The following is a 27,687-nucleotide window of genomic DNA, read 5'->3' as shown; positions in this document are numbered from 1 at the left end:
TTAAACACTCTTAAAACATTAATCTGATTATAAATATAAAATAACTCATATAACTAAATTTAGTTATAACTCGCCACTATTATAAAAAAAATACCCAATAATTTAATTAAAAATTTAAAACAAGAACTCATTGGCAAATTTTATCTTCCTAATTTCTTCGCATACCATATCATTCACATTTTCATTTACCCCAATTCTCTTATCTGTCATTTCCATTCCTGAATCAAATTCTGAACCACTAGTCAAACTATCCAAACACCTTAAGTCTACAATCCCATATATCTATATTATCAGGAAATTTTAAGGACCTTCCCAAAATCTTGCATGGGCTCGATTTAAGGCCCATAGGGAGATTGAGCCCTAATATGATGGATTAGGAGATGGTTGAGTGCAAGTTTGGCCCAAAGATTGATGGTTTTAGAGGTATTTACACTAAGGTACAACGTACCATGTAAAGCTGCAGCTTATTAGGAGAGGCTTTCTCAGCTATATGAAGCTGTAGGACACCAAAGGAAGTTAAGGATGAGTAACAGATATTCAACTAGATTTTGGGCAGGCAGGAATGGTCATGGAAGGTGCTGTTGCCCAGAAGGTGAAGCCTTGGTTAGGAAGGTGAGGTGTTGGAGGCACTGTGAGAGCTGGTCATATGGGACAGGTACTGGAACAGGTGTACCAGTGTACCTTTCTAGGCAGAATCAGTATTTGACAAGGACTATACCTCCTTAAATCGAGGAATGGACTCTATCTTCCAAAAATGGCTTCCTAATGCATTTCTACTACTAAAAACGTGGTGATAACTCCTAATCAAAGGGTATTTACAGGATTTATGGGATAATTACATTTAATTATGAATTTAAATGGGTTTCCAGTGTCCAACCACACTTGGACACTAGAACCTCACTTGGAAACAATTGTATTAATTGTGGGAGCTGGCTTTGGCTTATCAAAAACATGTATTATTGGCCAAGGAATGGAGTCCAACCCTAGAGAACTATATTGAGCTTGATCCTTATATATAGGGTATGTAGGCAATTGGCAAAAGGGTTTGAATAATAACTTTCTACAAGAATTGGCACGTTTAACAATTGTGACTATTTTCCGAGTACATTTGGCGAGATTGAGAAGGATATTCTCAGCTATTTTTACTTGGTTCTTTTCCGATTCAACTCATTTTTCATACACAATTTCAGCTTTATTTCTGCAGTTATACCTCTGTTCAACAGCTGCAACAACCTCTATTCACTTGAGAAACAAGGGTGAATCTGTTAATTAAGCGCGATAATCACGAGGTATTGCTACCAAATTCCTCTCACAAAATTTTTGACACTAGAAGGAGGGGATCATCATCATCTTTAGAGAGGAAAGATGTTCGAAGATGGTGTACCGTGAAGAACAATGGTTGTAATCTTGTAAATGAGCCTATAAATGGCGTTTCCACAAAATATTTCGTGAATCAAAAAGATATACATGAAGGAGAACCAATCTCTTAAGAAGGTATGTCCAAAAAGCTTAAAAAATGAAGAAAAAATCATGGTTCATCGGAAAAAATAGGTAAAAATGTGTAAAAATGAAGATACGGATTTGGTATTAATGGGTTACGGTCTTGGTGACAAAGGACTGAGAAAAATGGTCGGGAATGAAGATATTTTACACTCATTACAATATGGAAAATAGGTTCAGATGAGTCTCAAGCGCAAAACTGAACCTCAAGCTGCTGATGGATGTAAAGGCCATCTAACTCAAACCATAAGAGCTTCAGGCCCGAAGCTGAACATTAACCTGCTGATGGAAGTCAAAGATTTTTGGAGAATTTTCAGGTGAAAGGTACTTGAGCGAAAGACAAGAGGAACCTCAATATGAAGGTTTCCTTGTGGTAGAAGGTTCTCGAAGCCCAAAGGAGAACCTCATCTTGGAGGTTAAACTGCTAAGAGGTTAATGACTACAAAAGTTCTCACAATGGAAATTTTTGAAGTAGCTGAAACTAAAGCTGAGGGGTGAACCTCCTGATCAATAAACAGCAGCAGAAGCTGATTTTTGTCAATTGTATAAACCTCCTGATCAATAAACAACAGTAGAAGTTGATTGTTGTTAACTGTATGAACCTCCTGATTAATGAGCATCAACTGAAGCTGATTTCTGTCAACTATATGAACTACCTGATTGATGAGCAACAGTTGAGACTGATTTCTATCAATTATATGAACCTCTTGGTTATACGAGAAACATGTAAACTTGGATACAAACAAAAAGGCTCATATGAGGAAACAAACCTCTTGGACGATAAGACGTGAGAGGACCTGAAAAATTATATAAGAATATGAACCTCCTAAATTTTAAATACAGCTGAAGTCGAGAATGTGAATCTCTAGGGTGTTGAGCAGCATGTGAACTTGGATGCTACCAAATAAGCTCATGTGAAGATGCGAACCTCATGGACGAGGAGGCATAGAAGAACCTGGACACACATAAGGATGCAGACCTCTTGGGAGATAAGGTTCAGGGAGAAGATTCCAAAAGTCAAAAAGCTAGCTTCACCTACTAGAGGCATCGAAATGAGGTTCTCATACGGGTGTTTCAATGATGGGAGGTTATCTGAATAAGATGATCCGAGAATCTAGGAGGGAGGCTCATATGGAAGAAAATTAGGACAATGAGGCCATAAGATCCCTACACGTATGGAGGTGTATACACTAGAAGCTTTACAAGTAGCAGGCCTCTACTAGAAGGATCTATGAAAACATTTTTATCTATATTTGACTACTTGAACCTAGGATGTCCAACTTTAGGGAAAGATAATTTGGCATAATCATGGATGAAGACTGGAAAGTATTTCTTCTATGGTACATCTTGCTTCCTATAACAGGCATGCTCAAGTAGGCTTAGAGGTTCATAGTTGAAGCTGTTTGTCACTTTATGAAAGGTTAACATTCGGTTAAACCTAGTAATGAATGGAATAAGACTTTTTTATATTTAATGACTATAACAATTCAAGGATCTCGGAATACCTTGAGGAAGGAATGGTGGAAGTTATAAATGACCTCTCGGTTAATAAAGAAGATGGAAAGGGGTAGCTTCCCCTAAGGAGCTGCTGTTGAAAACTTCACATATAAAGGTTTCTAAATGCACCTATCTCCAAATAAATGGGCTTATAAATGAGGTTCTGGTTCACAAACTTCATAAAATTTTGAAGGATGTAAGGTTCATATTTCCTCACTAGATTAGGTAAAGGGCTTCTACCGAAAGGATCGTTGGTGGAACCTCATCGCGGAATCAAGAAGCTAAACTTAGAAAGTTCTGCAACCCGGATTACACATTGGAAGGAATATTACTTATGGTAGCCGCTTCTCCTACCATACCTATTGTTTCTTAAAATGAGCATGCTCCCATAAGCATAGAGGTTCAGGTGAAGGTTGGTTGAACCTAGTTTTGGATTATATAAGGTTCCTTCTGCATTTAATTTGCTGCAAGGAACTGGGGGGTAGTGAAAGGTGTACTACTCGTGATGGTATCTTGAAAGTCCTAATTTTTCAAGAAAATTAGGAATGACTTGGTCGTAGCTAGGATTTAAAGTTGCAGATGATGGTTTTGACTATATATGGTCTGTAATAGAAGGAATATGGATTGGATATGGAATAAGACCGAGTCCAGGGTCACAAAGGTATCTATTGCAGAAGATGATGATGGAGATTCTAATCCACACCTAAGCTTTGCTCACCATTCAAGTGAAGGTTCAAGTGATGAATCTGAGGAAAAAGAGGTACATGCATCCGAACCATTTTAACATGGGAATGAATGGGTATTAGGTAGAAGATTTGCAAGGTGCAGGTTCATGAGATAAGGCCATACAACAAAGACTTGATGGGTTTGCACCATAGTTAGAAGTTTAAGCCAACCAGTAGGAGAAGTTTATTGTATGTCAGTGATAAGTGGATTTTATATCCACTTGGAATGCTTCATTAAAGCTTAAATTGGTGTTTGGACTCAAGTTGTTAGTATTTTGATGTGTTTTTGTGTTATTGCATTTCAGGTATCAGTTAAATGAAGAAAGGAGATTTTAAAGGAAATATGATGAAAAGTGATCAGATTTGGAAGCCAAGGCCATTGTCAAGTTGTAGATAATCTCGTTAGCTTCGCGTGGGCAGTTGAATCGCCTAATTCTGACGAGTAGAACTCAAGTTATGACCAAAATAAGATTCATCAGAATTTTCCAGAAAGGCTGCAGGTGCCCGCCTGCTGGTGCCACGCGGCCGCCTGCTAGGAGGCGCCCGCCTGCTGGTGCCGCGCGGCTGCGTGCTGATGCGCGGCTGACTTCGCTGATTTCGCTGAAAAAACCTTTTTTGAGTGGAATTTGACGATTTTAAGGGTCCAAGTCCAATATGGGCTTATATATACTTAAAAAAGGGTTTTCATCATCCAGAAAGATTGGGATACCAAGGAGAAGACCTAGAAGCACAAAGAAGCACAAAACAACTCCGAAAAAGAAGATCTTGTTTTCAACTCGTGATTCTTTCAATTAGTTGTAACTTTGGATGCTCGTTTTCATTCTTGTTGAACCTAGATCTCGTTTATTCGTACTTTAATTATTATTCAGTTTATTAAGACCTTTTTTATACCATGCTTTCATTGGAACCCATGGTGACGATGAGTTCAATTATGGGCTAATCGTTATCATGGGATTCTAGCGGATTTACTTATGGATTTTAATAATTAATTTGTTTCGATATCTTGGTGTGGGGTGATTGATTGATATCCTAGTATTGGTTGTGCTTATTCGTCTTATGTATGTAGCTAATATATAAGATAGCGTGTTAATCTCTATTGAAATGATAGTGAATATAGAGGTTTAGAACTTGCCATGCTAGCATAGGTTCATATATTTGTTATGCATGATTTGTAGGTAATTTTAACCATCTTACTTGCCCTATGTAATCACGATAGATAACTTGCGCATTAAACCGTTATGTTTTCAATTCTTATAGACATATAAGGACTAAGCATAATTGGTATCTATTCAACTTCTATCTCTTTTGTGGATGCTTGGTAGTAGGGTATTCGTATAACGAAAGTTGATGTTTACTAGTTTTGTGTTATCTGATTAGTGTCATCACCATTACATGCTAGGGTTAAGAACAATAAGGCTATTGAATGAAGTATTTAATGAAGTTAGAATTCCATGTTTGTCATATATATTAAATTCAACCATTCTTATTCTCTTTGTTATAATTGTTAGTTTAATCTCTTAATTTAATCAAAACCCAATTTATTATTTGTCTTAGCATTGAACAATAATCATACATTGTTGTATATGTGCATAAATTAAACTTAACCTAAACCAGTCTTTGTGGGAACGAATCTGATTTATATCTTATACTACTTGCGAACGCATATACTTGCGTGAATATTAGTGTGTATTTTTGCCCTAACAAGTTTTTGGCGCCGCTGCCGGGGACTCGGTGTTAATTTTTAGTTATGTGCTTGTCATCAGTGGTCGTTAAAGTTCACTGACTCGGATTCTTTTACTTTCATGGTTTATTTGTTTGTGTTTCAGGTACTCATTACAATGGGAGATCCAGCGGCATGAACGAAAGCCTTGATGGATTTTTCTCAACCCAAGATCAATGAAATTCAATCTAGCATTATCAGGCCAGCTATCACAGCTAATACCTTTGAGATCAAGCCTGGCATAATTCAATGGGTGCATAATTTAATCCAGTTTGGGGTTCTTTAACGGAAGATCCCAATATGCAAATTAGGGATTTCATTGAGATCTGTGACACCTTCAAGTTCAACGGTGTTTCTGAAGATGCTATAAAGCTGAGACTGTTTTCATTCTCTCTGTGGGAAAAGGATAAGAGCTGGTTACACTCTCTACCAGCTGGTTCAATTACTACTTGGGAGGATCTTGCTCAGAAATTTCTTACTAAATTCTTCCCTATGGCGAAGACAGCTACAATGAGGAATGCTTTTATTCAATTTATGCAGCAAACAGGAGAATCTTTGTATGAAGCTTGGGAGCGCTACAAGGAGATGCTTGGGAAGTGTCCTCATCATGGAATGCCTGATTGGATGATCATCAATTGCTTCCATAACGGTTTGGGAGCACAGTCCAGAGCCATGCTCGATGCAGCATCGGGCGGAGCATTATGGGCAAAGAGCTATGAGGAAGCTTATAATCTAATTGAACTGATGGTTTCTAATGAATATCAGTATCCAACCCAGAAATTGCCACAGAGCAAGGTAGTAGGAGTTCTTGAGGTGGATACAGCTATGGCTATCACTGCTCAACTAAAGGAGTTGTCTATGAACATCGATTCTCTAGCTAACTATGGTGTTAAGCAGATAACCAGTGTTTATGAGCTATGTGCAGGTTCGCATACGACGGAGCAATGCGCTATATCTAGTGACTCAGCTCAGTTTGTGAGCAACTTTCAGAGATTGCCGCAACCAGTTCCAGACACTTATCATCCTGACAACTGGAATCATCCTAATTTCAGCTGGAGCAACAATCAGAATGCGATGTAATAGCCGTTCCAGCAGTTTGGAAATAAGATATTCAACCCTTCTGGTTTTTAGCAACAAATTACACCAAAATAACAAACGCATGGTGCATGTCTATCTTTGAATAAAAAATCTGAATTGGAGGAGTTGCGGCTTATGTGCAAAAACCAGGCTCTTATATGCCAAAGCCAAGATGTTTCTATCAAGACTCTGGAGAACCAAATAGGGCAAATTGCTAATGCCTTATTGAATCGACCACCGGGAACGCTTCCTAGTGATACAGAAACAAATCCAGGAAAGAGGGAAGTTGAAGAACATGTGAACGCCATCACCTTAAGGTCTGGAAAGGTCGCAAGCCCCCAAATTCAGCAAGACGAATAGCCTGAAAAATCTCAAGTTTCAGAAAATGCAGTTGTGGCTGAAGAAGAAGTGCGGAAGGAAGCAGAGGTGGAACCAAGGAAGACTATTGTGGAACACACTCCTCCTGAGGGTAATACAGAGGAGAAACAGATCTATCCTCCACCTCCTTTTCCTAAGAGGCTGTAGAAGAAAAAGCTGGATAAGCAGTTTGAGAAGTTTTTGGAGGTGTTCAAGAAAATTCATATCAACATACCTTTCGCTGAAGCTCTTGAACAGATGCCTAGCTATGCGAGGTTTATGAAAGGTATTCTCTCTTAGAAAATAAAGCTCGATGACTTAGAGACCGTTGCTCTCACGGAGGAATGCAATGTTGTGCTGCAACAGAAGTTGCCTCCGAAGCTTAAAGATCATGGAAGCTTCACTATTCCTTGCACCATCGGAAACTTGTCGTTTGACAAGTGTTTATGTAATTTAGGAGCTAGCATCAATCTGATGCCCTTATCTATCTTCAAGAAGCTTGGTCGGCCTGATCTGAAACCAACATACATGTCATTGCAACTAGCTGACCGTTCCATCGCTTATCCACGAGGTATAGTGGAGGATGTCTTGGTCAAGGTGGATAAACTCATCTTCCCTGCTGACTTTGTAATTCTTGATTTCGAGGAAGATAAGAAGATTCCCATTATGTTGGGAAGACCATTCTTAGCTACTGGCCGAACTATGATCGATGTGCAAAAAGGAGAGCTTTCGATGAAGGTTTACGATCAAAAGGTCAATTTTAATGTGTTCAAGGAAATAAAGTTACCCACAGCTAAAGAGGAGTTCTTTAAAGTGGAGCAATTGCAGGTTTTGAATGCACATCCGTGGATAGGGAAGTTGGATATGCCATTCGATTCTCTTGGGTTAGCAGAGCTGAAAGTTTCTCAGGAGCGTTTTGAACCATTTATTCAAAACGCTCCCACACTTGAGCTCAACCGAATACTAGATCACTTGAATTATTCATTCTTAGGTGCACCCCATGATAAGGAGTTGGAGTATATATTTGATGATATAGGGAGTAGTCGAACGGATCTTCCAGTGCCTATAAAAGGTTCTTCTCATGTGCAACAGGTTGTTGATAGGACTGGTATTGGTGATGCACAATATAGAAGATTGACTAGGCGCATGGAGTGTTGGGTTCCGAAGGCATAAAACGCAGCGGATAAACGTAAATAAAACAAAAAATTTCGAGACCCAAAAACAGGATCCATGTATAATTATGGGCAGATTATGGAGATAACGAATCATACCTTTCAAGAGCTTAACTTTCACGAACTCAACGGAGATCCTAGCTATCACGCTTTGTGTCTACCTCTCGGAGAAACACCTCTATGGTATCCACACGAGCACCTTCAAGAACGTCTCAAGAACTTGACTACGGAATGGATGTACTAGCCTCCTTCTTGACGATCTGAATTGCCTCTGCCTCTCTTTGCTGCTAGGGTTTTCTCAAAAACGTACAAGCCTCTTTAACCTATCATTATGTATTTATAATGGCTGATTAAAAAGGCCCATAACAGCAAAGCCCAACCCTAGTAGGTATTGGATTAAATAATAAAAACGAATTTCTATTATTTAATTAATAACTAAGTCATACTTAATTATTATGGGCAAAAACATTCCTTTTAATTCGAATTTATATTATCTCAATTAAGTCTTACTTAAATATAATAAAATTCAAATAATCATCAATTAATTTAAATCCATAATTTAAATTAACTATTCTATTAAGTGCTCTATTTGTGCGACCCTATAGGCTATTATTTAATTGGGAATAATTTTATTCTCTAATAAAATTATAAAAAATGAGCGGTATCTAGTAATACATCATTGTTACCCAATTAAATAATAATTAAATCGTGATTAGATAAAACCTTTCGTGATTAATGTTTTTCGTGTAATATAATCCCTTTAACCATACATATTATAGATTAAACTCGAGGCATGTATTTAGTCATCCTCTTCAACATTTAATCCGGGTTTACTTGATCCATGAGTAGATTATCAAGACAAATCATTATTTGAGCATGGCCATGCTTTTATAATCTCACTCAATCAAGAGGCCAATAATATCTCTCCTAATTATAGGAGGGTTAAATCCTTTATCTATCATTCATATTTCTCATACGACTCATGATATACCCGATGTATACTTTTATCATCACTCGATCAAAAGTAACTTTTAATGTAGTCAAAGTATATTAATCCTCGTATAGAAATATAATGATTTCAAGTCAAAGGATCGTTACACCATTATCACTGTGAGTATTTCTTATGACTTTATTAAACATGAAGAATCTCACTGTGGGTCTGTCCAGTACCATGTACTCTCACATGTACCAATGAGATGTGGTTATCTTGTCAAACAACATACTAGTCTATCTACGTATTATTATTGTCCTATATAATAATACTCGACTAGGGACCTTTAAGAATATGATATATTATATAATCTCAAGTTCAAGTCATGTACTTAAACTATACAATTTGTATCATGATTCTAAGGACATTTATTATGCTAACAAAATATTGCAGTAATTAAGGTCATAATAAATACATTTATTGAATGATTAACTGACATAAAGATTTAAAAGAATAATGTATTGCCTCTAGGGCACCTACACTAACAATCTCCCACTTGCACTAGAGCCAATCACTCATATATCTAATACCCATGGAACTAGTGTGACCATCGTGCTTCTGCTGCGACAAGCCTTTAGTCAGTGGGTCTGCAATGTTATCATTTGTGTGCACTTTACATATGTGTATATCACCCCTTTCATTAATCTCTCGAATAAGGTGAAATCTCCTGAGTATATGTTTAGCCCGGGAGTGTGATCTAGGTTCTTTAGCCTGTGCAATGGCTTCATTATTATCGCAGTATAGATCAATGGGATCTGCGATCGATGGAACCACTCCCAAATCAGAAATGAACTTTCGAATCCAAACGGCCTCCTTAGCTGCTTCACAAGCTGCAATGTACTCAGCCTCCATTGTAGAATCAGCTACTGTTTCTTGCTTTGAACTCTTCCAGCTTACAGCACCTCCGTTTAGACAAAACACAAAACCAGACTGTGATACAATATCATCTCTGTCTGTTTGGAAACTTGCATCGGTGTAACCTTTTACAACGAGTTTCTCTTCTCCTCCATACACCAAGAATGAATCTTTAGTTCTTTTCATGTACTTAAAAATATTCTTAACTGCCGTCCAGTGACCTTCACCCGGATTAGACTGGTATCTGCTCGTCATGCTCAAAGCATACGAGACATCTGGGCGAGTACATACCATTGCATACATGATAGATTCAATTTCTGAAGCATATGGAACTTTATTCATGTGGTCCTTCTCATCCAATGATTTCGGACACTGGTCCTTAGAGATCGTTATCCCTTGAGACACGGGGACATATCCCCTTTTTGCATTTTGCATTCCAAAACGATGCAAAACCTTATCAATGTATGTGCTCTGACTTAGACTGATCATCCTTCTAGATCTTTCTCTATAGATCCTCATTCCTAGAATGTAGGATGCCTCTCCTAAGTCTTTAATGGAGAAATTGCTCCCTAACCAAGTCTTAACAGCCTTTAGAGAAGGTGTCATTCCCCATTAGTAGTATATCATCAACATATAGTACTATGAATGCCACATAGCTCCCACTAACCTTCTTGTAAACACACAGTTCATCTTCATTTTGAACAAAGCCATACTCTGTGACTATTTCATCAAAACGGATATTCCATCTCCTAGAGGATTGCTTCAATCCATAAATTGATCGATGCAATTTACATACCTTGCCAGCATTCCTTGGATCGACAAAACCCTCAGGTTGTGTCATGTACACATCCTCTTCAAGTCTTCCATTAAAGAAGGATGTTTTGACATCCATTTGCCAAATTTCATAATCATGGAATGCTGCAATGGCAAGTAAAATCCTTATAGACTTGACCATAGCCATTGGTCAGAAAGTTTCATCATAGTCAATACCATGAATTTGTTTGAAACCTTTTACAACCAGCCTAGCTTCATAGGTCTGAACATTTCCATCCATGCCCTTTTTTCTTCTTAAAAACCCATTTGCACCATATGGGTTTTACCCCTTCAGGTGGATCAACCAAAGTCCATACTTGGTTTTCGTACATGGAATCTATCTCGGATTTCATGGCTTCAAGCCATCTCTTAGAGTCTGGACTGTTCATAGCATCTTGGTATGTGAGAGGCTCATCTTTACCTATGAGCATCAAATCACCACACTGAGTCATGAGAAATCCATATCTCTCTGGCTCATGGTGAAATCTACCAGATCTACGAACAACCTGTGTTTGTTGAGCATTATCATTATTCTGCTCTTGTTCCACTTCAGGTTCAATGCTATTTAGCGGTTCTCGATCTTCATCGAGATCTATAGTTCTCCCGTTGTTTCTTTTGGAAACAAAATCTCTTTCCATGAAGACAGCATCTCGAGCAATAAACACTTTCTGCTCAGAAGGACTATAAAATAATACGCCTTTGTTTCATTAGGGTATCCTACAAAAATGCACTCTTCGGATTTAGGTCCAAGCTTGTCAGATTCTTGACATTTCACAAACGCCTTACATCCCCAAACTTTCATAAAGTTCATGCCTGACCATTTCTCCTTCCATATCTCATATGGAGTCTTTTGAACCTTCTTAGTAGGAACACGGTTAAGTGTGAAAGCCGATGTTTCTAGAGCGTAACCCCAGAAACTAATTGGAAGATCTGCATGACTCATCATCGATCGCACCATGTCCAACAAGGTGCGATTTCTCCTCTCTGAAACTCCATTCCATTGAGGTGTTCCTGGCGGAGTGAGTTGTGATACAATACTACACTCTTTCAAATACTCTCTAAATTCGGTGCTTAAGTATTCACCCCCACGATCGGATCGTAAGATCTTAATACTTGCATCTCCGCCAATTTGCTTCTCTACTTCAACCTTGTATTCTTTAAATTTTTCAAAAGAATCGAATTTGTTCTTCATAAGATATACATATCCATATCTACTAAAATCATCAGTAAATGTTATGAAGTAGTAGTAGCCTCCTCTAGTCATTACACGCATTGGGCCACATACATCACTATGAATTAGCTCCAGACGTTTAGTGGCCCTTTGACCCTTACCAGTGAAAGGGGCTTTAGTCATCTTACCAAGCAAACAAGATTCGCATTCTTGGTATGATTTAAAATCAAACTTATCCAAGTATCCATCCTTATGTAATTTGGATATGCGTTTCTCATTTATGTGGCCTAGACGACAATGCTAGAGGTATGTTTGATTTGAGTCATTCATTTTAAGTCGTTTGTTTTCTATATTACAGACAGGGTTATCTAAATCAAGAACATATAAACCATTAAATAAAGGCGCAACACCATAGGTTAAATCATTCAAAGCAAAAGAGCAACTGTTGTTCTTTATTGTAAACGAAAAACCTTTCTTGTCCAAACAAGAAACAGAAATAATGTTGTTACGAATCGCAAGCACGTAAAAATAGTCTTCTAGTTCTAAAACAAGCCCAGAGGGCATAGATAAATAATAAGTCCCTACAGCTAAAGCAGCAACTTTTGCTCCATTGCCTACTCTTTGCTCCATTGCACATTTATACAAATATGAGAAGCACATCCAGTATCAAATACCCAAGATGTAGAAATAGACAAATTGACTTCTATAACATAAAGACCTGATCCATAAATCTGAACTGCTTTCTTTTTCTTCAGATCCTCCAAGTAAATTGGACAGTTTCTCTTCCAGTGACCATCTTTCTTACAGTAGTGACATTCACCATTGGCCACACCACCTTTAGGCTTTAAGCCTGTTTGGGACCTGACTTTGGCTTGGGTGTAGAATCAGATCCAATCTTCTTCTTACCCTTCCATTTGCCCTTCCCTTTGGCCTTACCTTTATTTCCCACCATCAGTATGGGAGCAGGTTTAGCTGTCTTCATGTTGGTCTCATATGTTCTCAATATATGCAACAATTCAGTAGGTGTTTTGTCAAATTCATTCATATTGTAGTTCACAACAAACTGAGTGAATTTGTTGTTCAAAGAATTCATGATTAGGTTAATACTAGTTTCCGGACCAATCGGGAAGCCCAAAGTTTCAAGGTACTCAATGTAACCAATCATCTTCAGAACATGTGGGCCAACTGGTTCACTCGCCCCTTGTTTGCAATTAAAAAGTGACTTACTCATGTTGAACCTTTCTTGATGAGTTTGGCTTGCAAACATGCTTTGCAAGTGCTCATTGATAGTATATGCATCCATATGCACATGCTGTCTTTGAAGCTCAGCTTTTATAGTTGCCAACATAAGACATGCAACATCATTTGCATCATTCTCATCCCTTGTGCGTGCTGCTCGTTCATCAGCAGTAGCACCCTCAGGAAGGGGGCCTGGAGGAGGAATATCAATGACATGAAGCTTGCGCTCCTGCCTGAGGACAATCCTCAAATTCCTCTGCCAGTCTAGGAAGTTGTTTCCTCCTGTCAGCTTGTCCTTCTCAAGGACTGAACATACGGATAGTGTGTTTGTGTTGTTTGCCATTACTCAGTATCTACAATAATAAAAGCGCAAAATAAACATTAGATTGTCTGAGTTAAAATTTTATGTCCATATGATTATGATATATTCATAAAATATCTCCCACTATTTTTTTATCAAATTAATAGCCCTAATGATTAATTCGGAAAGTATATCCCATAAATCTTTCTAGTGAGCCAAGATCCATAGTTCGTCATGTTCTAAGTCAACCACTGGTATCCTTAAAACATGATTATTTAGGTAGACAACAGTTGTCAATTATATCATATATAATTCTTGGATAATTTGGTGAACAACAATTGATCTTATCTATCTAATACATTTTAACCAAACTCTATGCTTCTAAGTTCATAATAGTTGAATATAACCGTTTATATTCACCTTATTATGATGACTCAGTTAAGTTAGACCCAATGATACAACGTCCGAATATAATCATTTATATTCATGGCATTTCACCACGATAAATAGGAGTCCCCTGCCACTGACAGCCCTTCCCCATATCGATCTAGGATTTAATGAGTGTTCATTCATTGGAAAGTATCTGATTAAAACTTAATATTTTTACTTAGGGATTTTTAATTTAGAACGATCATGATCCCATCATAAAGAGATTCCCAATTTTTCCTTAAATAAAATACTTCAAATCAATACTCGTCAATGGTTTAATTTCTAGGCAGTGGAGGAGTCACATCGGTCTCGCTTAAAACCCACAGCCTTACAAGTTCTATGAACCCGTTGTTGACAAAATCGCCCCATGTCAGAAATAAAGAAAATTCGTATTTTATTCCGTGTTTCATAAACACGAGAATCTCATGATCGTTTGTTAATTTTAAATCTTGAGTCGTTACAGATTTTATCTTGTTTAAAGGCATGGCATGGGTGATGTATCTAATACATACATGCATCATTAATCTAATTAAAACATGCATTTTCTACTCTACACATACTATTTATACATCATATGAAAAGTGCATAAAGTAAACGTGCAATAGTTATGGCCCAATCCTATGTGATCTTTTCAGGCTAATGAAAAGATCAAGGTCAATCTATGGTGTAAAAATAACTATTACATATGTCTTCTCTATTGCTTCCATTGTCTCCTTGGCCTCCATAGGATGCCTCCTCTTTCCCTTGTCCTTCTTGGATGTTACATTAAGAATTATACTAATGAACTTACAAAAGAACTCGAGTTACATTCAAGATAAAACAACTACAAATAGAAAATGACATGCAAGTCGTATTTATTACAAACCAAAAGAATAAACCATTACAACTAAGGTCTTAAGGACATAACTATGCACCATGCTCAAGTAACCATTAAAGAACATGATAGATCATATAAAGATGACATACTATTTATCACTTATCATGATCCAATCAAGAATAATAAATAAGTAAAGCATATGTCATAAGCATAAATTAAAAACGAAACCCTAAGCACGCGGATCGACCTGGTGCATAGTTATGGCGGAAATTTGTGCAAAATCAAGTATTAGAATACTAGCAAAACATGTATCAGAATACTATTCCAGAAGCATGTATCAGTATACACACGATCCATATCCCAGTTACCAAAAACATGTATCAGTATACATATTTTAAGAGATCGCATACATATGAGTTATGGCAGATCTTAAACATACTAGTATCATCATATAGATCATTAACAGATTCATCATATCATTCATATAACATAACTGTTATCATGGCAGACTCATATAACATAATTGTTATTATGGCAGACTCATCACACATGCATACTTGTAAAAATACAGTAAACACGTAACCAAATCAGCCCCTTATACACGTAGCTCTGATGCCATTGTTGGGTTCCGAAGGCATAAAACGCAGCGGATAAATGTAAATAAAACAAAAATTTTCGAAACCCAAAAACAGGATCCATGTATAATTATGGGCAGATTATGGAGATAACGAATCATACCTTTCAAGAGCTTAACTTTCACGAACTCAACGGAGATCCTAGCTATCACGCTTTGTGTCTACCTCTCGGAGAAACACCTCTATGGTATCCACACGAGCACCTTCAAGAACGTCTCACGAACTTGACTACGGAATGGATGTACTAGCCTCCTTCTTGACGATCTGAATTGCCTCTGCCTCTCTTTGCTGCTAGGGTTTTCTCAAAAACGTACAAGCCTCTTTAACCTATCATTATGTATTTATAATGGCTGATTAAAAAGGCCCATAACAGCAAAGCCCAACCCTAGTAGGTATTAGATTAAATAATAAAAACGAATTTCTATTATTTAATTAATAACTAAGTCATACTTAATTATTATGGGCAAAAACATTCCTTTTAATTCGAATTTATATTATCTCAATTAAGTCTTACTTAATTATAATAAAATTCAAATAAACATCAATTAATTTAAATCCATAATTTAAATTAACTATTCCATTAAGTGCTCTATTTGTGTGACCCTATAGGCTATTATTTAATTGACAATAATTTTATTCTCTAATAAAATTATAAACAATTAGCGGTATCTAGTAATACATCATTGTTACCCAATTAAACAATAATTAAATCGTGATTAGATAAAACCTTTCATGATTAATGTTTTTCGTGTAATATAATCCCTTTAACCATACATATTATAGATTAAACTCGAGGCATGTATTTAGTCATCCTCTTCAATATTTAATCCGGGTTTACTTGATCCATGAGTAGATTATCAAGACAAATCATTATTTGAGCATGGCCATGCTTTTATAATCTCACTCAATCAAGAGGCCAATAATATCTCTCCTAATTATAGGAGGGTTAAATCCTTTATCTATCATTCATATTTCTCATACGACTCATGATATACCCGATGTCCACTTTTATCATCACCCGATCAAAAGTAACTTTTAATGTAGTCAAAGTATATTAATCCTCGTATAGAAATATAATGATTTCAAGTCAAAGGATCGTTACACCATTATCACTGTGAGTCTTTCTTATAACTTTATTAAACATGAAGAATCTCACTGTGGGTCTGTCCAGTACCATGTACTCTCACATGTACCTATGTATTGACTTTAGTATCCCCATACTTATAACCAATGAGATGTGGTTATCTTGTCAAACAACAGAGTAGTCTATCTATATATTATTATTGTCCTATATAATAATACTCGACTAGGGACCTTTAAGAATATGATATATTAAATAATCTCAAGTTCAAGTCACGTACTTAAACTATACAATTTGTATCATGATTCTAAGGACATTTATTATGCTAACAATATATCGCAGTAATTAAGATCATAATAAATACATTTATTGAATGATTAACTGACATAAAGATTTAAAAGAATAATGTATTGCCTCTAGGGCACCTACACTAACATGGAGGCCATGCATGTCATCAACCGATATTTTGCTGAAGATTTGACATACGCTTTCGGTACCGTTGTTCGAGACACTAATGGCGAGGTTGATTGGCCACCTGATCCTCCACCCGACGAGGGTGACTCTCCAGCTAATTATGTATGCCTGAAATCCTTATTATTACCTTCAATAAGGATACTGAAAATTTTAAGTTTGGGGGTGATAATGTAAGGATTAGTGTGTGTGTCCATATAGATTCATATAGATTCATATTGCATGTTTAGTTGTAGTTCATTCATATTTTTGCATGATTTGTTCATTTAGGACATATTTGTTATTTTATGTGATTTCATATAGTTGCATTTTCATGCATATTTAGCATGATCCCTTAAGACGAACTATGATATTTGATAAGTTGAAGTTGATTTGAGTGTGGTGATGACGAATAGAGGGATGTTTAAGTCCTAATGAATTGATTTGCATGCCAGAAACAAATATTTTCACAAAGTCTTATAGAGTTGCTTTTGATCTAGATCATGATCATACTTGTTTGTTGTTGAAATTTAATCACTTGGTTATATTTAGAATTTGTGATATTCTCGTAATGACGTAAAAATACTGATTTTTTTTATCTGGAGAAAAACTTGGATTTTATTGCTAGTTGTTGTAAGGCTAGGCGTCAAATGGCTAGTAGTCGGCTCATATTTTTATGAGTAGTCTAGGGTTGAATGAGATGGAGCTAAACGTACTCATTCAGAAATTAAAGAAAAAAAAAGAAAAAAAAAGAGAAAAAAAAGTATGTGTTTATGCATAATTGATCAAGAGTGAGCTCTTTAATACTCGAGTTATTAAGTTCTAGGGGATTTTGTGCCTAGTGACCTAAGGATTTTATAGTCTGGGATCCTCTAACCTAACGCTCGCTACATGGGTATTATTGCATAAGTCTTTTGGGACCTCATTCATTGCACGGTAAAATAAGCATCTTTGTTATGTGTTTAATAATAGTGTGAATCCTTGTATAACTCTAGTAAAAAGGAGGTGTCGTGAGTCATAATGTGTTTATTGTCTATTCTGTTTATAAACTTTTGATTATTTCGATGATAGATAAATTATGGTTATTGATCTAGTATCGAGAGATATCTGTTCAGCATTCCACACACGCACGTTTCTAGTTTGTGAGTTGGTTTGTGGGATTTATTCGAACTCTGTTTTAAGTCATTGCATTCTTAGAGGCATTGGCTTATTCATTTGGTTATGGTTGTTCTGAGGGGTTCGATTGAAACCACCAGCCACCCCGACCTAATTCATGATGAGCCCAGCATTATCATTTAGTTGCATTCACGTAGTTGCATTCATGTATTAGGTTTGTTTTGTAGTTTTGAGTCTATTTATGCTTGATGACAAGCATCGATTCAAGTTTGGGGGTGTGATAAGTGGATTTTATATCCACTTGGAACGCTTCATTACAAGCTTAAATTGGTGTTTTGGACTCAAGTTGTTGGTATTTTGATGTGTTTTTGTGTTATTGCATTTCAGGTATCACTTAAATGAAGAAAGAATCTTTTAAAGGAAATATGATGAAAGGTAATCATATTTGGAAGCCAAGGCCATTGTCAAGTTGTAGAAAATCTCGTTAGCTTCGCGTGGGCAGTTGAATCGCCTAATTTTGACGAGTAGAACTCAAGTTATGGCCAAAATAAGATTCATCAGAATTTTCCAGAAAGGCTACAGGCGCCCGCCTGCTGGTGCCAAGCGGCCGCCTGCTAGGAGGCGCCCGCCTGCTGGTGCCGCGTGGCCGCGTGCTGATGCGCGGCTAACTTCGCTGATTTCGCTGAAAATGCCTTTTTCAGTGGAATTTGACGATTTTAAGGGTCCAGGTCCAATATGGGCTTAAATATACTTAAAAAAAGGGTTTTTATCATCCGGGAAGATTGGGATACCAAGGAGAAGACCTAGAAGCACAAAACAACTCCGAAAAAGAAGATCTTATTTTCAACTTGTGATTCTTTGAACTAGTTGTAACTTTGGATGCTCGTTTTCGTTCTTGTTGAACCTAGATCTCGTTTATTCGTACTTTAATTATTATTCAGTTTATTAAGACCTATTTTATACCATGCTTTCATTGGAACCCATGGTGACGATGAGTTCAATTATGGGCTAATCGTTATCATGGGATTCTACTGGATTTACTTATGGATTTCAATAATTAATTTGCTTCGCTATCTTGGTGTGTGGTGATTGATTGATATCCTAGTATTGGTTGTGCTTATTCGTCTTATGTGCGTAGCTAACATATAAGATAGCGTGTTAATCTCTATTGAAGCGACAGTGAATATAGAGGTTTAGAAATTGCCATGCTAGCATAGGTTCATGTATTTGTTATGCATGATTCGTAGGTAATTTTAACCATCTTACTTGCCCTTTGTAATCATGATAGATAACTTGCGCATTAAACCGTTATGTTTTCAATTCTTATAGACATATAAGGACTAAGCATAATTGGTGTATATTCAACTTCTATCTCTTTTATGGATGCTTGGTAGTAGGGTATTTGTACAACGAAAGTTGGTGTTTACTAGTTTCGTTTTATCTGATTAGTGTCATCACCATTACATGCTAAGGTTAAGAACAATAAGGCTATTGAATGAAGTATTTAATGAAGTTAGAATCCAATGTTTATCATATGTATTAAATTCAACCATGTTCTCTTTGTTATAATTGTTAGTTTAATCTCTTAGTTTAATCAAAACCCAATTTGTTATTTGTCTTAGCATTGAATGATAATCATATATTGTTGCATAGGTGCATAAATTAAACTTAACCTAAACCAGTCTCTGTGGGAACGAATCTGATTTATATCTTATATTACTTGCAAACGCGTATACTTGCGTGAATATTAGCGCGTGTTTTTGCCCTAACAGTTAGCAGAAGACTCGAAGGTACTTTAACAACAATGTTCGAGATCACCCTTTAATGGTTCATTGGCGTTATGGATGCGAGGTTCATTAGCGTTATGGATGGAAGGTTACATGCTACATGAAAGGTCAAGCTAGGAGCTCCTCCGCAAGGTTCGTGGTATACTTGGGCAAGGTTCGAGGTACGAATTTTAATTCCTTAGTTTACCCATCACCTTAATTGGGTACATGTATGTGAAATTCTATTCCCCCTTATATTACATAAGGTTGATTTCCATGTGAAAGGTATGTTGAATGGTTGGTTTTATGGTTTAAGATTATTACATGCTTACATGTACAACTAGTTGAACAACTTGCATGAGTATGGAGGTTTAATTCATAGTGTCACAAGTAGCTTCAAAATGCTAATATGGTTATAACTAATTTGAATTATTTTAGTTATTTGGTATACTCTGCATGGTTTAGGTTAATTATGTAGTTTATATGTGTATTTATATATTGGGGTACGACTACACGCTTGAACCTAGTTCTTCACTATAAGGTTAAATTATAATAAAGAACTCGGGGGTAGTAGGTGGATATATCCCTTAGTCTTATAACTTAAAAATTGTTCAATTTTAAAGGAAAATTAAAATTTAATTGAAACTGAAATGAACAATTATGATTGTATTTCTTTAAAAAGGGGCTATACATGAACCTAATGCTCTGATTATAGTGTAATTTCTTTATTCTATGTAATATGTTACAGGAGTAAGGTCATAATTGTTTGCATGATCTACTTGAAATGTGATATATTAGCATTTGCTGAGTTATAATGTTTATCTATGTATGAACGTGGGTATTAAATAGCTTCACGTGGGTAAATTTACCTATCATTAAAGAGCATACTTGTTAAAATTAATACAAAAAGATGTTATGGTATTTTCTCTTTTGTATGCTATTTAACCGGTTGTGCAAAAATGCCAAAGTGCTTAGAGAAATATGTGTACGGTCAGCTGTGCATGTGAATCTCTATCATAACAGATTTATTAAAATTAGGATATGATTCATAGGTTTAGTATCACTCTCAGTTATCTCACAGGTTTTGGTGAAGCTCACTTGAGCTTAATAAGTTCAATAACATATACTAATTTATGCAGGTTCATTCACCTTCATACTTGATATGTAAAATATATATGTGGCTAACACCTTGCAGGTCCCCTGGTCCATGGTTATTAATATGGAGATAATAGCTCTCAATTTCACCTCTATTCATATGTATCTTGCAGCCTCAAGTATGTAGGTTCATTGATGCTTAGTTTAAACTAAAGTTGGAAGTTTCATTCAATAACTTAGGAGCTTCGCAATGTGCTTAGGGTTCAGGAAGAAAGAGGTCTGAAATGTCCTCTCGGTTCGATAAAAGATTAGCGTGAGGGTCACTCATGAACCCATAAAAAAAAGAAATATGAGCTGCAAAAGGTCAAGAAAATAATGCAGCTAAAAAAGGATCTCATTCAGAATGGACTCGTATTTTGCACATGTAGTAGACAAAGGAAATAAATCAAGCTGGAAAGTTCACATCATTTTAAAAACAAAGGATGGTGCAAGGAGTAGCTTCCCCCAAGATGTGATTACTAGCAACTTCACCTATAAAAGATGAAGAAAAAGTCATACCTGAATTGTAACACCCCCAAATCCGGGGTCGGGGATCCGGGTTGTCACGAGTTCCATTTCCCTTAATAATACTTAATCTTAATAATCAACCAACAACTGCGTACTGTGACCCCACAATATACACACACACCACAAGTTATAGTCTCAGAGATGAATACCCAAAAATAACACAAGTTATTTTATTCCACAATTATAAACCATTTCACCTCAAAAGGGTTTCTGAATAATTTACATATTCTTTGCTATTATTACAATTCATAATATACATAAGTCTGGTTCATTAATAGTTGAAAGCCTAGCCTATTAGTAGTTCCTACCTCAGCTACGGCGACATCAATGCTTCCAGAAAACTGCGGAACGTTTCCTAACCACTTGCAAATTGGAAGCTTGGTCATGTTCATCTTTTCTATCTGTTGTTCTGTGATGAAAGAAGAAAGTAAGGGTGAGCAACAAGCCCACCAAAATAATATGTATAATAATTGACAATATATGAGCATTCTCATAGTACTCATGAAAGTCTTGGCCAAGAAGAAATGAACCAAGTTGATATCTTAACGCGACCAAGTCGCAAAATATTTAGTATATATATACATATATACTTTTCACAATCTTTGAAATCCTCTGACATGTATAATATACACAGAGTTCCAGTTTATAACTGTATAAAAATATCGTTGCAAGGTGATCTCATATATCTAACCTTGTCTCAACGATTTTTTGAAAATCTTTGTCATTCATAAGATAATCATTAACTGGATATAAGTTAAAAAGATGAAGTTACAAGATACTCCAATATACTAATATCTTTTCCGAATACTACTTGAACCACCAACGTTCAAGGTATAAGCAGTTTCGAAAGTTCATCACATAGATGAGACTATAAGATAAGACTTGAATAGATTCAATCCTTGAAATGTTGTTTAAAAGAAATGAAGTTACGAGATACTTCATTTGAGGGAAACATCATTATAACCGTTTGACCCTGTCAATGTCTCAGCAATCACCCATCCATAGCCTTTCGATCGAATGCTCCGGGTAGTGTTGCAGAAATATCCAAACTGGATGATGAACTCATTACGGGAGTTTGCCGCGCCAGGAAGACCACTTACGATGATCAGTCGCAATAGTACAACCCCACCATTTTCTACATGTAGAGGAAAACCTGTCGGATTTACTTGTCAACCGAACACTGGACTCCTAAGGAATGGACCGTCTTAGCGGAACTTCCAGGCCATTTGGGCCAATATAATAAGGCTGGGCCGGCGCCACTCGACCACTTACGCCACTCCTAGTTAAGATGAAATCCATGACTCTGAAACGTAAAGCTCGTCTCCCCTTTCCCCAAGTAGGAACTTGTTGATACGACTCCACCAAGAAGTCGCATCTAGTTGGAAAAAAAACTCACCGATATTTCCCAGGCGATGCCTGTTAATGGATTAACTTATTCCAAGAATTTTACTTCCCGAGTGTTGGGTAAGTAATCAAAAACTCTTTTATCAAAACAGCAATTTTGTTGCGAATATAAGAATACATCACGGAGCCGGATCCCTCAGATTTTTGAATGAGTATTTAAATCCCCTTCGAAAGGAAGATCTTAAATTTGAAAACGAGTTTTGGATCCGCTCTAACTTTTAAAATCATTTTGAAGACTCGAAAACATTTTTAAGAATGTTTGGAGTAATGCTGATTTAATAAAATAAATCAGTCCCGATATATTAGAAAATATATGAATATTATTATTTAAATAATATTCCCACAAGGATAATCCTTATAAAAATAATTGAAGTAGAAGTTTTAAAACTTATACTTCAAATGAATAATAAATAACCAAAGATATACTTATACGAAAGTACGATCTTTATTTGAATAATCGAAAATGAGTTTGATTATCGAAACATTATTCTTTAATAAAATAAAGAATATTATTTAATAAAAGAAGCGGAGTCATAAGTCATCGAATGAATATTCAAAATAATATTCATTTAATAAAATAAGCGGAGTCATAAGCCCTCGAATGAATATTCAAAATAATATTCATTAAATAAAATAAAGTTATCGAATAAACCTTATTCGATTAATAGTTTTGAAAACTATATCTATATATATATAAATAAATAAATATATATTATACTCGGGAACGTCGACTCCCGGTTTAGAAAATTTCACCTTTGGGTCCCCTATACTAAGGGTATATGCAACTACTGCTTATCTCTAGCATAGGTATTATGCAACTTATAAGCATTTGAATCAACAATTTGATATAAAGATTACGAAACAGACATGCATATATACCATATCAGCATGCTCCAATATATCGCAAAATTTGCTAATAACAATCATGCACTTATCACAAGATAATGCATATACATATATTTACATCACAACAACAGTATAACGGGTAGAAAACTTGTCTGAGTGCTCCGGGGTAGACTTAAGCTTAGAGTGGGTCCGGTAACCTATGAACAACAACATAAGCCGAAATTAAACCACGTTCGCTTAAGAAACTAGACTTTAACCAATTGAACCCTAACGTTTGCTTATGGTCATTTCTACGCTTAACAAATCACATAAGTCGTTCGAGTACCCTCGGCTCCACCATTTTTAATAAATTAACCGTTACGAATTTTAAGGCGACGCTTTCGCGAATACCCTACCAACTTCCTAGTCCACTTTAAATAATTGTTTCATACTCCAATTAGTCATTTAAGGGCCTTAACCAAGGTTTCAAAGTAAGGCGAGGGGTAATGGTTCGTTCGCGAAACGCCGTTACTTAAAACGGTCGTTTCTCCTAAACCGTGCATCGGATTCAAGCGAACCACATATAAAAACGAAGCTTACGACATAATCTAACTAAACATGGCAAAGTCACAGATTTAATAGTTAGCTCTCTGTCCCGAACACTAAGAACAAGCAGTTGTATGAAATTGGGTATTACGACGACTATGTTTACGCGATTACCAAGTTTTAAACCACTCCAAACAACCACCATTCAACTCACAACCAACAATACAACCAACCCTCATCCAAACCTTACTACATCAGTCCCCAAACCTCAAGATTTTCCAATTTATACAACCCCACAAATGAACTACTAGCTATACTTAAGTTTCATTAACTATAAACAAGATTTCAACATCCAAATTACTACAAATCCAATCCAAACTCTAAACACACAAGCATCATGCTTCTCATTTACTATAACCATCAAAACCATCGTAATACTCAAAGTAAAGCTAGGGTTTGGAGGTGTTATACCTTCCTTGGAGTGATTAGAGTTGCTAGGAAGTCTTAGGGAGCCTCCTACAAGCTTGATCTTTCCAAAGAAATCAAGAACACAAAGTTAGGTTTTGAAGTTTCTAAAAGTGAGATTGAAAGAACTGTCAAAACGAAGGTCTTACCATGCTTATTTGGACGAGACCTGTGAACAAGAGTTGTAGGCCATCTCAATACCTTTCCAAAGAGCTATAGAACATACTATTTGAGTGAGTATTGAGGGAGATATGGTAGTTTGAAGTTGCTGCTCTGGTTTTGGACGAGATCTTTTGTTCTTGGAAAGCAAAAGTCAACTTCTAATTTGTGTTTTGTGTTTTTGATTTGTTTTGCTTGGTTGTTTCCTTTTGTTTTGCTTAATTACCTTTTAACCATGGTAAAATTTGTGTGGCTTGTAATCAACCAACAATCCCTCCATTTGTCATGCTTATGTCACCATGTCCATGTCATCCATTTGCCACATGTCTCTTCCTTGTGGTTTGATGATGTCATAATCATTGGCTTCTTGTACAAGCTTGTCTCTTGGTCGCTTATTTGTTTTACGATTCGCTTAACTTTCGTTCTCGTTTATCGTTTGAGAGATCATACCCGGGATCTTAATACTTGGGTTCCCCTAAACCCTTCTTAATAATTTATATTCCTTTTATGATCCTCTCTTATAATACTTGAATTTAAATCCTTTTAATCATGTTGCCTTATACCCAATTCTTTCGGTATCTAGTGGATTTTTTGGAAAAATCAAAGTGTTCGAATTTGAATTCTGACGATCTTTACATACACTTATTTACTTTATGGAGTACTAATACGATCTTAGAATTTCAATAACAGTACTCCTATATAGCATGTTCTGATAATTTTCCTTAATCAGCATCATCAGCAAAAGTTACTATTCATCTGTGTTCAAAAAAAAAAAATTTCCAAAATTGGGGTTATTACAGTCTCCCCTCCTTAAAAGGATTCCGTCCCGGAATCAGATAGAAAATGAATAGGGATGCTCTCTTAGCATTGCACTTTCTAAGCCTCAAGTAAATTTTCCCACATTGTGGTTCTATCACCAAACTCTGTCTAGTTTGATAACCCTTCTCCTAAGCACTTGTTCCTTTTCGATCTATAACCCTTTCTGGTTGCTCCATATAGGTTACGTCTGGTTGCATGCCTATGCGCTCATATGCCCCTATTTGTCTGGCATCCGAATTATACTTCCTCAACATTGATACGTGGAATACGTTATGAACTCGCTACATGTTCGGGGGTAGGGATAGCTTATATGCTAACTTCCCATACGTCTTAGTATATCCAAGGGTCCAACAATTCGTGGGCTTCGCTTTCCATTCTTTCCGAACCTCATCCATCCTTTCCAAGGGAATACCTATAACAGCACTAGGTCCCCTACTTCCTATTCTTTGTCCTTTCATGTCAAATCAACATACTTCTTATGTCCATCTTGGGCTACTAGCAGCCGTCCTCTGATTAGATCTATTATATCCTTGATCCTTGGGACTACTGCGGGTCCGAGCATCTTGCGCTCTACAATCTTCATCCTAACATAAGGGAGATCGACATTGTCTTCCCTCAAAGATCTCATAAGGCGACATCTCGATAATGACATATGATCTATTGTCGTAAGAAAACTCAATCCGCGATAAATGATCATTCCAAATTCTTTCAAGTCTATTATAGAGACTCTTATAATAGCTTTTAGCACTATAGCTTTTGCTTCTCAATACTCCTTCTTTTCTTGTTCGTATTACTATCTTCCGTACATAATACTATACTGGTTACACTTTTGGTCGTTAGTATTCTATAACCTTTTAATAACCGCATAAACCTTAGTATCATGAACGCGTTAGATTCGGAATACTACTTCCTTTAGCTGCTTCCATCTTCGAAAGCTTGATCTATCGTATAGAAGTAAAAGATTTTATTGAGAGATCACTATAATCATGAACACTTGTTCTATTGCATAGTTAGTACAGAAGGTGGCCAGCCTATAGTACTTGACAATCAAATAAACAATATGTGGTATCCTACTAGGCTTCTATCACACAGATAGATAGTCATTCGGCAATACCTCCCCTTCTGGAAGGGTTGTTCTTCTCAGCTTATACAAAATGAAAAGGAGAGAAAAGAACGAATTGAAGAGAATTGTATATAAAAAAATACTGTAACAAATATCTGGCTTGGAATCTAGCTCTGAACTATAGAGGTTTGTCATAGGAGAACAAAATATATGTGTATATATATATCAACATCAAGTATTATAACATCGCATTTCACGTGCCAGAATATTTACTATTCCGTCCATCATTCCATGGATCCATGCTCTTGCTCGAGCTCATAAACACTCACTTTTGAAACTCCCTCGACATCGAAACTCGAATAAGGGATTTCATTTTAGACATCATTGTTACTAGAATTCTATGCTTGCACTGCAACCTTCCTCGTATAGTAATACGACACTCTATTTATAAGAGGGAATAAATATATAATATGTAAATACTCGACTAGGTAGTCTATCAATGATAACTTATATATCAACACGACCCCATTAGGGGTACTCAATCTCAACATCCATTTCAATACAACTCTCACGGCTATAATCGACTCATTACTCGCAGAATCATTGTTACAATACTATGGTCCACCACTGACCTACTGTAGTCATTCATTTTCTATGAAATCTTAATAGCTAACCATACAGAGTACATACATGTCGTATCGAATTCTTCTAAGGAGGCAACATAATCACCATTCCATGATTCATGAAGAACACTCCTGAACTTGGCGTACATATGACATGAAGCATATAAAATTGCAGAAGAGTTTCAATAAAAGCAACAATAGCAGGTTAATACCATTATTAACCATATGTCTTTATTAGGAGACATGAAGCTCAAAGGTTCATTTAGTCCTTTCGTAACATGGTCCTGGCTTATCTCAAGATATGACCTTATAAGATAGATAGCCCGCTCACGGCGATTTCATAAATTAAATCTTTACCAAACTACTATCACGGTTGAGTATCGCACAATCATCAGAAGGAATATCAATC

At 36.4% G+C, this 27,687-nt stretch overlaps 1 non-coding gene across 1 annotated transcript; it reads right to left on the bottom strand.

The window, feature by feature from the left end:
- Nucleotides 1–5,949: 5,949 nt before the first annotated feature.
- On the bottom strand, nucleotides 5,950–6,056 carry LOC141670047 (small nucleolar RNA R71). The gene has a single exon (XR_012554297.1). It is a non-coding gene; the product is annotated as a small nucleolar RNA R71 (small nucleolar RNA).
- Between the last annotated feature and the right edge of the window lie 21,631 nt (nucleotides 6,057–27,687).

The sequence above is a fragment of the Apium graveolens genome, chromosome 6 (assembly GCF_009905375.1).
Source record: "Apium graveolens cultivar Ventura chromosome 6, ASM990537v1, whole genome shotgun sequence".
In the NCBI taxonomy this organism is placed as follows: domain Eukaryota; kingdom Viridiplantae; phylum Streptophyta; class Magnoliopsida; order Apiales; family Apiaceae; genus Apium; species Apium graveolens.
Note: the sequence above shows the minus strand (reverse complement) of the source record. Positions and strands in the feature narration are given on the sequence as shown.